At 48.2% G+C, this 13172-nt stretch overlaps 1 protein-coding gene across 4 annotated transcripts in view; it reads right to left on the bottom strand.

Annotated features, from left to right (window-relative positions):
- LOC139240376 (phospholipase A2 inhibitor gamma subunit B-like) overlaps positions 1-2264 on the bottom strand; it is a 54052-nt gene extending 51788 nt beyond the window's left edge. For 2 of the 4 annotated variants that reach the window (XR_011588711.1, XM_070868854.1), the window contains exon 1: positions 822-1733. The gene's annotated coding sequence lies outside the window, so the exon portion shown is untranslated. Of the gene's footprint in view, positions 1-821; positions 1736-2233 lie in introns of those variants that run through there. The other 2 variants (XR_011588712.1, XR_011588713.1) reach the window with 2 other exon arrangements.
- Positions 2265-13172: the final 10908 nt, after the last annotated feature.

Genomic DNA, 13172 nt, shown 5'->3' with positions numbered 1-13172 from the left:
AGCTCGAGGGGCTGTGAGAATAGAATGGCTTCAGAAGAACGAGATAGGGGTTCACAAGAATAGGATGAAGAGAAGGGGTTCAAGAGGGGAGGAGAGGATGTTCAGTAGAGGGGGGAGAAAGGGTTCAGGAGAGGTGGATAAGGCTTTCAGGAGAAGGGGAGTAATGTTTCACAAGAGGGGAAGGAGAGATAGAGGGTCAGAAGAGAGGAGAGGAAGAGAGTTGGGGTTGAGGAGAGAGGAGGAGAGCTATGGTGTCAGAAGAGGGGAGGAGAGTTGGGGTGTTCAGGAGGGGAGGAGAAGGGTTGTGGGGTTGAGGGGCGGGGAGGAGAGTTGGGGGGGGTCAGGAGAGGGAAGGGAGAGTTGGGGTTGAGGAGAGAGGAGGAGGGTTATGGTGTCAGAAGAGGGGAGGAGAGTTGGGGTGTTCAGGAGGGGAGGAGAAGGGTTGTGGGGTTGAGGGGAGGGGAGGAGAGTTGGGGGGTCAGGAGAGGGAAGGGAGAGTTGGGGTTGAGGAGAGGGGAGGAGAATTAGGGGGTCAGGAGAGGAGGAGGAGCGTTGAGTGTTGAGGAGAGTTGGGTGTTGAGAGAGGGAGTAGAGTTGGAGGTTAAGGAAAGGGGAGGCGAATTGGAGGTTGAGGAGCGGAGAGAAGAGCGGGGAGGTGAGTTGGGGCGGTCAGGAGAGGAGGAGCTGTGAGCGTTACAAACTGAGTCATGGCTAACAAAAGTGAATGTCGATGTAAAAGGCAAGAGAGGAAGAGAAAGAAAGCTGGCCAAAGTACTCGTCAAAATCTTCATTCACGCAGAGACTGTACAGTGCAATCTTACCTCTCGCATCGTTACCTAATGGTGTCCCCCAAGGATCTATCCTTGGTCCCCTCCTATTTCTCATCTCCATGCTGCCCCTTGGCGACATCATCTGTATACGCAGTGAGAGTTTCCACATGTACGCTGCTGACACCCAGCTCTACCTCACCACCACCTCTCTCGATCCCTCCACGGTCTCTAAATTGTCAGACTGCTTATCCGACATCCAGTACTGGGTAAGCAGAAATTTTCTCCAATTAAATATCCCCACCATAAACTCCATTCACTAGCCACTGACTCCATCCCTCTCCCTAACATCTGTTTGAGGCTGAACCACATTGTTCGCAACCTTGGTGTTATATTTGATCTTGAAATGTGCTTCTGATCATCTATTCACGACATAACTAAGACCGCCTATTTCCACCTCCGTTACATCGCCCCTCTCTGTCCTTTGCCTCAGCTCATCACTGCTGAAACCCTCATCCATGCCTTTGTTACTTCCAGACTTGACTATTTTAATGCACTCCTGGCCGGCCTCCCACATTCTACCCTACCTAAACTTGAGGTCATCCAAAACTTGGCTGCCCATGTCCTAACTCGTAACAAATCCTGTTCACGCATCACTCCTGTGCTCACTGACCTACATTGGCTGCCAGTTAAGCAACGCCTCAATTTCAAAATTCTCATCCTTGTTTATAAATCCCTCAAAGGCCTCGCCCCTCCCTATCTCTGTAACATCCTCCAGTACCACAACCCTCCGAGATATCTGCGTTCCTCGAATTCCATCCTCTTGAGCATCGCTGATTTTAATCACTCCACAATTGGTGGCCGTGCCTTCTGCTACCCTAAACTCTAGAATTCCCTCCCTAAACCTCTCTGCCTATCTTTCCTCCTTTAAGACACTCCTTAAAGCCTAGCTCTTTGACCACCTGTCCCAGTATCTCCATATGTGGCACGGTGTCAAATTCTTTGTCTTATAATGCACCTGTGAAGCGCCTGGGGATATTTTATTACGTTAAAGGCACTATATAAATACAAGTTGCTTTTCTTGTATCTCATCGAGGGATTCCAATCAACTGAAACCAGGAGGCGCAAGAGTGAGATCAATTTTTTAATTCCCCCAGAGCACTGGTTAAAACAGGCACGGTATCAGAGCAATTAACGGCAGTGTATTGGGGGTGGATTGTGTTGAACAGCTGGGCTGTCGCTGGTTAGTGCCAGTGTCAGCGGCTGTCGCAGTCTGTGCTGGGCTGACCTCTGACCTCTGTTGCCCACGGTTGCACCCACTGTCTTTGCAACAGTAGCTTTGGATACAACTGAAGCACATCTGGGTTTTTGCAGACACTGTCAGAAGCACAGCATTTAATGGTGGCGTTATGCACTGAGTTATCAGAAAAAAGTAACATTAGAATCAGAGAATCAGAAAAACTCACAGCACAGCAGGAGGCCATTTGGCCAGTCATCATCCCCTGCCTGGTGCAATAGCATCTAAACTAGGTTCCAAAATAGAGAAGTGCGAGGTAATACATTTTTGTGGGAAGGAGAAAGAGGCCACACATTCCCTGGGAAATGTGTCTAAATGGGGTAGAGGAACGGAGGGCCCTGGGGGTACAGTTACACACGTTACTGAAAGTAGCAACACAGGTTAATCAGACCATTAAAAAACAAACAAAGCACTGGGGTTCATTTCTAGAGGGACTGAATTGAAAAGCAGAAAACGTATGTTAAACTTGCATAGAAAATTGGTAAGACCACATACGTTGGTTAAACAACATTTGGGGCTAGATTTTCCATTATTTTTGCATGCATAACGCCCACTTAACATCCATTTTACCGCTGAAATGAGGTATAATGCCCAGATATTGCCAATTTGATATAATTGGGATTACGGAGACAGGGCTCCAGGGTGATCAAGGCTGGGAACTCAACGTCCAGGGATATTCAACATTCAAGAAGGATAGACAGAAAGGAAAAGGAGGTGGGATAGCGTTGCTGGTTAAAGAGGAAATTAACGCAATAGTAAGGAGGGACATTAGCTTGGATGATGTGGAATCTATATGGGAAGAGCTGTGGAATACCAAAGGGCAGAAAACATAGTGGGAGTTGCTCACAGACAACCAAACAGTAGTAGTGAGGTTGGGGAGAGCATCAAACAAGAAATTAGGGATGTGTGCAATAAAGGTACAGCAGTTATCATGGGCGACTTTAATCTACATATAGACTGGGCTAACCAAACTGGCAGCAATACGGAGGAGGAGGATTTCCTGGAGTGTATTAGGGCTGGATTTCTAGACCAATATGTCCAGGAACCAACTAGAGAGCTGGCCATCCTAGACTGGGTGATGAGAAAGGACTAATTTGCAATCTTGTTGTGCGAGGCCCCTTGGGAAAGAGTGACCATAATATGATAGAATTCTTTTTTAAGATGGAGAGTGACACAGTTAATTCAGAGACTAGGGTCCTGAACTTAAGGAAAGGTAACTTCGATGGTATGAGACGTGAATTGGCTAGATTGGACTGGCGAATGATACTTCAAGGGTTGATGGTGGATAGGCAATGGCAGCCATTTAAAGATCACATGGATGAACTTCAACAATTGTACATCCCTGTCTGGAGTAAAAATCAAATGGGGAAGGTGGCTCAACTGTGGCTAACAAGGGAAATTAGGGATACTGTTAAATCCAAGGACGAGGTATATAAATTGGCCAGAAAAAGCAGCAAACCTGAGGACTGGGAGAAATTTAGAATTCAGTAGAGGAGGACAAAGGGTTTAATTAGGAGGGGAAAAATAGAATATGAGAGGAAGCTTGCTGGGAACATAAAAACTGACTCCAAAAGTTTCTGTAGATATGTGAAGAGAAAAAGATTAGTGAAGACAAATGTCGGTGCCTTGCAGTCAGAATCAGGTGAATTTATAATGGGGAACAAAGAAATGGCAGACCAATTGAACAAGTACTTTGGTTCTGTCTTCACGAGGGAGACACAAATAACCTTCCGGAAATACTGGGGGACCGAGGGTCTAGCGAGAAGGAGGAACTGAAGGAAATCCTTATTAGTCAGGAAATTGTGTTAGAGAAATTGATGGGATTGAAGGCTGATAAATCCCCAGGGCCTGATAGTCTGAATCCCAGAGTACTAAAGGAAGTGGGCCTAGAAATAGTGGATGCATTGGTGGTCATTTTCCAACATTCTATCAGCTCTGGATCAGTTCCTATGGACTGGAGGGTAGCTAATGTAACACCACTTTTTAAAAAAGGAGGGAGAGAGAAAACGGGGAATTATAGACTGGTTAGCCTGACATCAGTAGTGGGGAAAATGTTGGAATCAATTACTAATGATGAAATAGCAGCGCATTTGGAAAGCAATGACAAGATCGGTCCAAGTCAGCATGGATTTATGAAAGGGAAATCATACTTGACAAATCTTCTGGAATTTTTTGAGGATGTAACTAGTAGAGTGGACAACGGAGAACCAGTGGATGTGGTGTATTTGGACTTTCAAAAGGCTTTTGAAAGGTCCCACACAAGAGATTGGTGTGCAAAATTAAAGTACGTGGTATTGGGGGTAATGTACTGACGTGGATAGAGAACTGGTTGGCAGACAGGAAGCAGAGAGTCGGGATAAATGGGTCCTTTTCAGAATGGCAGGTAGTGACTAGTGGAGTGCCGCAGGGCTCAGTGCTGGGACCCCAGCTATTTACAATATACATTAATGATTTAGATGAAGGAATTTAGTGTAATATCTCCAAATTTGTAGATGACACTAAACTGGGTGGCGGTGTGAGCTGTGAGGAGGATGCTAAGAGGCTGCAGGGTGACTTGGACAGTTTAGGTGAGTGAGCAATTGCCTGGCAGATGCAGTATAATGTGGATAAATGTGAGGTTATCCACTTTTGTGGCAAAAACAAGAACGCAGAATATTATCTGAATGGCGACAGATTAGGAAAAGGAGTGGTGCATCGAGACCCGGGTGTCATAGTACATCAGTCATTGAACGTTGGCATGCAGGTACAGCAGGCAGTGAAGAAGGCAAATGGCCTTCAGAGCTAGGGGATTTGAGTATAGGAGCAGGGAGGTCTTACTGCAGTTGTACAGGGCCTTGGTGAGGCCTCACCTGGAATATTGTGTTCAGTTTTGGTCTCCTAATCTGAGGAGGGACGTTCTTGCTATTGAGGGAGTGCAGCGCAGGTTCACCAGACTGATTCCAGGGATGGCTGGACTGACATATGAGGAGAAACTGGATCGACTGGGCCTGTATTCACTGGAGTTTAGAAGAATGAGAGGGGATCTCATCGAAACGTTTAAAATTCTGACGGGATTGGACAGGTTAGATGCAGGAAGAATGTTCCCGATGTTGGGGAAGTCCAGAACCAGGAGTCCTAGTCTAAGGATAAGGGCTAAGCCATTTAGGACCGAGATGATGAGAAACTTCTTCACTCAGAGAGTTGTTAACCTATGGAATTCTCTACTGCAGAAAGTTGTTGAGGCCAGTTCATTAGATATATTCAAGAGGGAGTTAGATATGGCCCTTACAGCTAAGGGGATCAAGGGGTATGGAGAGAAAGCAGGAAAGGGTACTGAGGTGAATGATCAGCCATGATCTTATTGAATGATGGTGCAGGCTTGAAGGGCCAAATGGCCTACTCCTGCACCTATTTTCTATGTTTCTACTTAGCCACAAAATGGAAACTGATGCCCATTTTTCAGAGACTTATTGCCGAGCGTTACTTTCGGCATGTACGTAAGGCCAGGACAAAATAATACCGGCCGCCCACTTTTTTGAGGTGGAATCATCAAAATGGGCGAAACTAACGGCCATAATATCGCCCAGCGTTACCTTCGGCACATAATTAATGCCGAGATTCAATAATACCAAGTGTTATGTATGTGAACCTAACCTATGTGTCAGACTTGCCATTAGGGGGCACACCTGTGGGAGACCTATGGGTGACCTGTGTACCCTGGAGCAAGCAGGTATACCATGCTGCTGCCTCACTTTGGAGTTATATTAAAGAGACCAAGGTCACAATGGTTCGAGCTTTCAACAGTCTCGTGGGGTTATTCTGAACTTAACAACTGGCGACGAGTTACAGATCACGAACTTTCATGTGGAAATGGCTGCCGTTGGTATTCTTGAGAGATTTGTTGAGGGTGCTGATTGGGAAGCCTTCGTTGAGTGTCTCGACCAGTACTTCGTGACAAACAAGCTGGGCACGGCTGAGACAGAGAACAAGTGCAGGGCGATTCTCCTCACCGCATGAGACCTCCTCAAAAATCTACTGGTCCCAGTCAAACCAACGGACAAGACTTACACAGACCTGTGTGCGCTGGCTCGAGAACACCTCCAGCCAAAGCCGAACATCAAAGGAGAATACCTTTTACACGCACCATCGCTCCGAGGGCCAGAACGTGGTGAGTTTCGTTGCCGACCTAAGATGCCTTGCAGGATAGTGCAAATTTGCAGGATCTTTGGGGGAAATGTTGCGAGATTTTTTCGTGCTCGTAATAGGCCACAAGGCCATCCTCCGCAAACCACTGTCAGCCGAATCCTTAGATCTGAGCTCAGGCCTTCATATCCACGTGCGACAACACGAAACAGATATCTTCACAGAATCGAAGCTCACCGGCAAATATGGTGCATAAAATAATGCCTTCAGCAGGCAGAACTGAAATGAAACTTCTTCACTCAGAGAGTTGTTAACCTGTGGAATTCTCTACCGCAGAGAGTTGTTGATGCCAGTTTATTGGGTATATTCAAGAGGGAGTTAGACATGGCCCTTGTGGCTAAAGGGATCAAGAGGTATGGAGAGAAAGCAGGAAAGGGGTACTGAGGTGAATGATCAGCCATGATCTTATTGAATGGTGGTGCAGGCTCGAAGGGCCGAATGACCTACTCCTGCACCTATTTTCTATGTTTCTATGAATGCAGGCTTTGAGTAGAACATTCCTGGTAAAAGTGAAACACCTCACATCCAGTTATCGTCACTCATGACTCTTACAAATCAAATTATATAAATATATAAGTACATGTAAATAAATGTAATACTTACTCTTGCGGATCCCACAAGGTTGTTCCATCGCTTGCGGCATTGGTTGCCCTCATGTACCTCGTTGGTCGCTGACGAGACCCCTCTGCTATCTCGGCCCATATCTTCTGGTCGGCCTTTGGGGTGGGCTTCTCACGCCCTCCCTTTGTCAAATCACCCCAGCATAACTCGGCCTCCTGCAGAAGAGAGGCATTTGCCTCGTCCGAGAACCTCCTCACTCTTTTGTGTCCTCCAATGTGCTCTTCTCCCAGCTCACTGCTCTCGCCAGCATCAGTCTCCACAGCGTGCTGTGTCGCCTCCTCCTCTCCCTCCATTATAGGCACCAAATTCGGGCAAATATCTGTCTGGTAACAACTAATTTTTTTTTTCCAATTTGCTGTAAAGCTCAAAACTCTCCCTCATTCCTCCCAAAGCAGCCACACCACACCCACACATGCCTTCACTCCCTCAGCTCCCTCTCGCTCTGTCTCCTCTTATGTGCATGTCATGATGACCCTTGACCTCCTGAATCGCGGGAATCGAGCGTTGCCATGCCATTGCTAAGAACGGTGACACTTTACGGCAGAAGGTCAGAAAGATTTAACGCTAACACCCATTTCATATCGCTCGTGGCAACGCCCAATTTCACAAATGGAGACTAGGTGCTTTGAGAATAGGCGACAAGCTGGCGATCTGAAAACCATTTTTACTGCCCACGCCGGAAATAACGCCCATTTGTGGCCGATCTGCACAAAAGTGTAAAATCTAGCCCTTGGAGTATTGTGAACATTTCTGGTCTCTACATTATAAAAAGGATATCGAGGCACTGGAACAGGTGCAAAAAGGATTTGTTTGAATGATATCAGAACTGCGATTATACCTATCAGGAAAGATTGAACAGACAGGGGCTCTTTTCTCTAGAAAATAGAAAGCCAAGGGGTAACCTGATAGAGATCTTCAAGATTATGAAAGGGTTCGATAGGGTAGACGTAGAGAAGATATTTTCATTTGAGGGCGAGACCAGAACTAGGGGCCATAACTAGAGAGTGGTTACAATGGAGAACTCGCTATAACAGGGAATAGTTGAGGCGAAGAGCATAGATGCATTTAAGGGGAAGCTGGATAAACACATGCGAGAGAAGGGAATAGAAGGAAATGTTGATGGGGTGAGATGAAGAAGGGTGGGAGGAGGCTTGGGTGGAGCTTAAACACCGGCATGGACCTGTTTCTGTGCTGTAAATACTTATGCACATAAGTCTCAACCCTCCTGTGAGTGTTCTTGTACCATACTTGCGGTTGTTTAGTTGTTGCAGAGGTCAGATTAGCAGCACCTATCAGCCGTAAAGGACAGAGTCCCAGTGCAGTTTCCTGTGATGTCATAGAAACATAGAAACATAGAAAATAGGTGCAGGAGTAGGCCATTCGGCCCTTCGAGCCTGCACCACCATTCAATAAGATCATGGCTGATCATTCCCTCAGTACCTCTTTCCTGCTTTCTCTCCATACCCCTTGATCCCCTTAGTCGTAAGGGCCTTATCTAACTCCCTCTTGAATATATCTAATGAACTGGCATCAACAACTCTCTGTGGCAGGGAATTCCACAGGTGAACAACTCTCTGAGTGAAGAAGTTTCTTCTCATCTCAGTCCTAAATGGCCTACCCCTTACTCTAAGACTGTGTCCCCTGGTTCTGGACTTCCCCAACATCGGGAACATTCTACCCACATCTAACCTGTCCAGTCCCGTCAGAATCGTATATGTTTCTATGAGATCGCCTCTCATCCTTCTAAACTCCAATGTATAAAGGCCCAGTTGATCCAGCCTCTCCTCATATGTCAGTCCCGCCATCCCGGGAATCAGTCTGGTGAACCTTCACTGCACTCCCTCAATAGCAAGAACGTCCTTCCTCAGATTAGGAGACCTAAACTGAACACAATATTCCAGGTGAGGCCTCACTAAGGCCCTGTACAACTGCAGTAAGACCTCCCTGCTCCTATACTCAAATCCCCTAGCTATGAAGGACAACATACTATTTGCCTTCTTCACCATCTGCTGTACCTGCATGCCAACTTTCAATGACTGATGAACCATGACACCCAGGTCTCGTTGCACCTCCCCCTTTCCTAATCTGCCGCCATTCAGATAATATTCTGCCTTCGTGTTTTTGCCCCCAAAGTGGATAATCTCACATTTATCCACATTATACTGCATCTGCCATGCATTTGCCCACTCACCTAACCTGTCCAAGTCACCCTGCAGCCTCCTAGCGTCCCCCTCACAGCTCACACCGCCACCCAGTTTAGTGTCATCTGCAAACTTGGAGCTATTACACTCAATTCCTTCATCCAAAACATTAATGCATATTGTAAGAGCTGGGGTACCAGCATTGAGCCCTGCAGCACTCCACTAGTCACTGCCTGCCATTCTGAAAAGGACCCGTTTATCCCGACTCTCTGCTTCCTGTCTGCCAACCAGTTCTCTATCCACGTCAGTATATTACCCCCAATACCAATGCTTTGATCTTGCACACGAAGAACCCATGAAGATATCTGCTGCAGACCCAGGTTTGTATCACCCTATAACAAAAATGTGTTCTCCTCTCTATAACTATGATAATCTTGATGAACATGCTTTATACTTTTTTTTTAAAATTGAGCAATGTCAGACCCTTACTGTCTAGGTTCCTTTATAATTAATAGGCACGGGTGTCGTATCACACTTTGATTTTTATTCCCGTTTATTTTTAAATTTCTGATTCGAATCTGCTCCCCCCAACCATCTCGGTCAGGAGTGTGAGCGCTGTGTGTTCCCTAACTCGGGAGTGTGAGCGCTGTGTGTTCTCTGAACTCAGGAGTGTGAGCGCTGTGTGTTCTCTGAACTCAGGAGTGTGAGCGCTGTGTGTTCCCTGAACTTGGGAGTGTGAGCGCTGTGTGTTCTCTGAACTCGGGAGTGTGAGCGCTGTGTGTTCTCTGAACTCGGGAGTGTGAGCGCTGTGTGTTCTCTGAACTTGGGAGTGTGAGCGCTGTGTGTTCTCTGAACTTGGGAGTGTGAGCGCTGTGTGTTCCCTGAACTCGGCAGTGTGAGCCCTGTGTGTTCTCTGAACTTGGGAGTGTGAGCGCTGTGTGTTCTCTGAACACGGGAGTGTGAGCCCTGTGTGTTCTCTGAACTCGGGAGTGTGAGCCCTGTGTGTTCTCTGAACTTGGGAGTGTGAGCCCTGTGTGTTCTCTGAACTCGGGAGTGTGAGCGCTGTGTGTTCTCTGAACTCAGGAGTGTGAGCCCTGTGTGTTCTCTGAACACGGGAGTGTGAGCGCTGTGTGTTCTCTGAACACGGGAGTGTGAGCCCTGTGTGTTCTCTGAACTTGGGAGTGTGAGCCCTGTGTGTTCTCTGAACTCGGGAGTGTGAGCGCTGTGTGTTCTCTGAACTCAGGAGTGTGAGCCCTGTGTGTTCCCTGAACTGGGGAGTGTGAGCGCTGTGTGTTCTCTAAACTTGGGAGTGTGAGCGCTGTGTGTTCTCTGAACTTGGTGGTGGGTTTAACACCTCTCCTACATTGCGAAACAGAGACGGTGTTTAACATTCTCTCTCGAACAGGGAGACAGGGCCTCCCCCTCTCCTGTCCCCCAAATCTTCTTCCCTTCTCCTCAACTCCTTCTCTGATGTGTGTGTCGCTCTTTCTGTACCTGGGTGTGTTCTCTCTCTCTCTCTTTATCTTTGCGTCACCCTTTCTGTATCTGTGTGTCTCCCTCTTTCTGCCTCTGTGTGTCTCCCTCTTTCTGCCTCTGTGTGTCTTTCACTTTCTGTCTCTGTATCTCATAGAATCACAGAAATTTACAGCACAGAAGGAGGCCATTTCGGCCCATCGTGTCCGTGCCGGCCGACCAAGAGCTATCCAACCTAATTCCACCTTCCAGCTCTTGGTCTGTAACCCTGTAGGTTACCGCACTTCAAGTGCACATCCAGGTACTGTTTAAATGTGGTGAGGGTTTCTGCCTCTACCACCCTTTCAGGCAGTGAGTTCCAGACCCCCACCACCCTCTGGGTGAAGAAATTGCCCCTCAAATCCCCTCTAATCCTCCCCCCAATTACTTTCAATCTGTGCCCTTGTTGACCCCTCTGCCAAGGGAAACAGGTCCTTCCTATCTACTCTATCCAGGCCCTTCATCATTTTATACACCTCAATCAGGTCTCCCCTCAGCCTCCTCTGTTCCAAAGAAAACAGCCCCAGCCTATCCAATCTTTCTTTGACACAGCGCTCTTTCACTTTCTGTATCTGTGTTGTTCTCTCTCTCTATCTGTGTCTCTCTACTTTCTGTATCTGTGTTGTTCTCTCTCTGTATCTGTCTCTCTCTCTCTCTCTCTTTCTGTATCTGTTTTTTACTCACTCTCTTTCTTAAGCCAGTTCATTATCAGAGTCACCTTTATGCGTGACTTACACTGAACAGTAAAGCGGTTTGTCAGGAAGATACGCTGCTCTCCTTTCATCTGATGCAAACTTTCATGTTACCAGAAGACCTCTGAGCCTGTGCCGAGGTGCTGGTCCAAACCCCGTAGAGAGACCGTCGGCTGTGAGGGGGGTATGTTCGGTGAAGGGGAACGGACAGAGAGAGAGTGAGTGGGAAACCGTGTGCTCCCCTCAACACAAACTCGATCAAGTTGTCAGTTTTAGCCTGAGGTGATGAATGAAGTCTCTCAGATTTCCAGGAACTGACCCAGCAAGGGTCATGGTAAAAACAGCCGTGCAGAGAGGGTTCACACCATCAGGAAGCAAGGTTCCCCGAAGCAAGCGCACACTTTGAACTGTGTTGTGTGCTCCTGTTCTCCAGTCTTGATATGTGTAATCTCATCACAGCTCCTCACCTCGCCCAGCTTTCTGTGGGAGAATGAAATGCGTCCCATTTAATGTCCCCGCCCGATTACTGGCCTGGGAGCTTGGATCATATCATAATCCCTCTAAAGTGAAGGACTATCAAAGGATGAGGTATTAAACCAAGGCCCCGTCTGCTCTCTCAAGTGGATGTAAAAGATCCCAAGGCCACTATTTCTAAGACGAGTAGGCATAGTTCTCCCTGGCGTCCTGGGGCCAATATTTATCCCTCAATCAACATAACAAAAACAGATGATCTGGTCACTATCACATTGCTGTTTGTGAAACATGCTGTGCGTAAACTGGCTGCCGCGTTTCCTACATCCAACAGTAACTTTGCTTCGAAAAGTACTTCATTGGCTGTAAAACACTTTGGGACATCCTGAAGTTGTGAAAGACACTGTAGAATTGCAAGTCTTCCTTTTATTCAATAAAAGATTGTTCATCTGGCATGAAAACAGGCAGGGTCACAGCAGATTAGTAGACACTAAACCACAAGAGGCATGAGCTTTAAATGATTAAAGCTGTGTCAATAAACTGAAAGCAAACACTTGTGGCCCGAATCGCCGAGGTTACAATCCGAAAGTCATTCATTCAGCAACAAGTGACAGGTGTCGTCTCATATCCTCAGCAAGAAATCGACTGTCCCCTCACAGTCAGATCTTGCTGGAGAGCTGCCAGCAGGCAGAGAGAAACTGTCCTGCTGTTGACAGTCAGGGTCACCACCAGGGGGAGCAGGAACCTCAGTCAGGGTCACCACCAGGGGGAGCAGGGGCACCAGTCAGGGTCACCACCAGGGGGAGCAGGGGCATCAGTCAGGGTCACCACCAGGGGGAGCAGGGGCATCAGTCGGGGTCACCACCAGGGGGAGCAGGAGCCTCAGTCAGGGTCACCACCAGGGGGAGCAGGGGCATCAGTCAGGGTCACCACCAGGGGGAGCAGGAGCACCAGTCAGGGTCACCACCAGGGGGAGCAGGAACCTCAGTCAGGGTCACCACCAGGGGGTGCAGGGGCATCAGTCAGGGTCACCACCAGGGGGAGCAGGAACCTCAGTCAGGGTCACCAACAGAGGGAGCAGGAGAACCAGTCAGGGTCACCACCAGGGGGAGCAGGAACCTCAGTCAGGGTCACCAACAGAGGGAGCAGGAACCTCAGTCAGGGTCACCACCAGGGGGAGCAGGAACCTCAGTCAGGGTCACCACCAGGGGGAGCAGGAACCTCAGTCAGGGTCACCACCAGGGGGAGCAGGGGCATCAGTCAGGGTCACCACCAGGGGGTGCAGGGGCATCAGTCAGGGTCACCAACAGGGGGAGCAGGAACCTCAGTCAGGGTCACCACCAGGGGGAGCAGGAACCTCAGTCAGGGTCACCAACAGAGGGAGCAGGAGAACCAGTCAGGGTCACCACCAGGGGGAGCAGGAGCACCAGTCAGGGTCACCACCAGGGGGAGCAGGAACCTCAGTCAGGGTCACCACCAGGGGGAGCAG

This window comes from Pristiophorus japonicus, chromosome 31, assembly GCF_044704955.1.
Source record: "Pristiophorus japonicus isolate sPriJap1 chromosome 31, sPriJap1.hap1, whole genome shotgun sequence".
Classification (NCBI taxonomy): domain Eukaryota; kingdom Metazoa; phylum Chordata; class Chondrichthyes; family Pristiophoridae; genus Pristiophorus; species Pristiophorus japonicus.
This window is presented reverse-complemented; position numbering and strand designations above follow the sequence as displayed.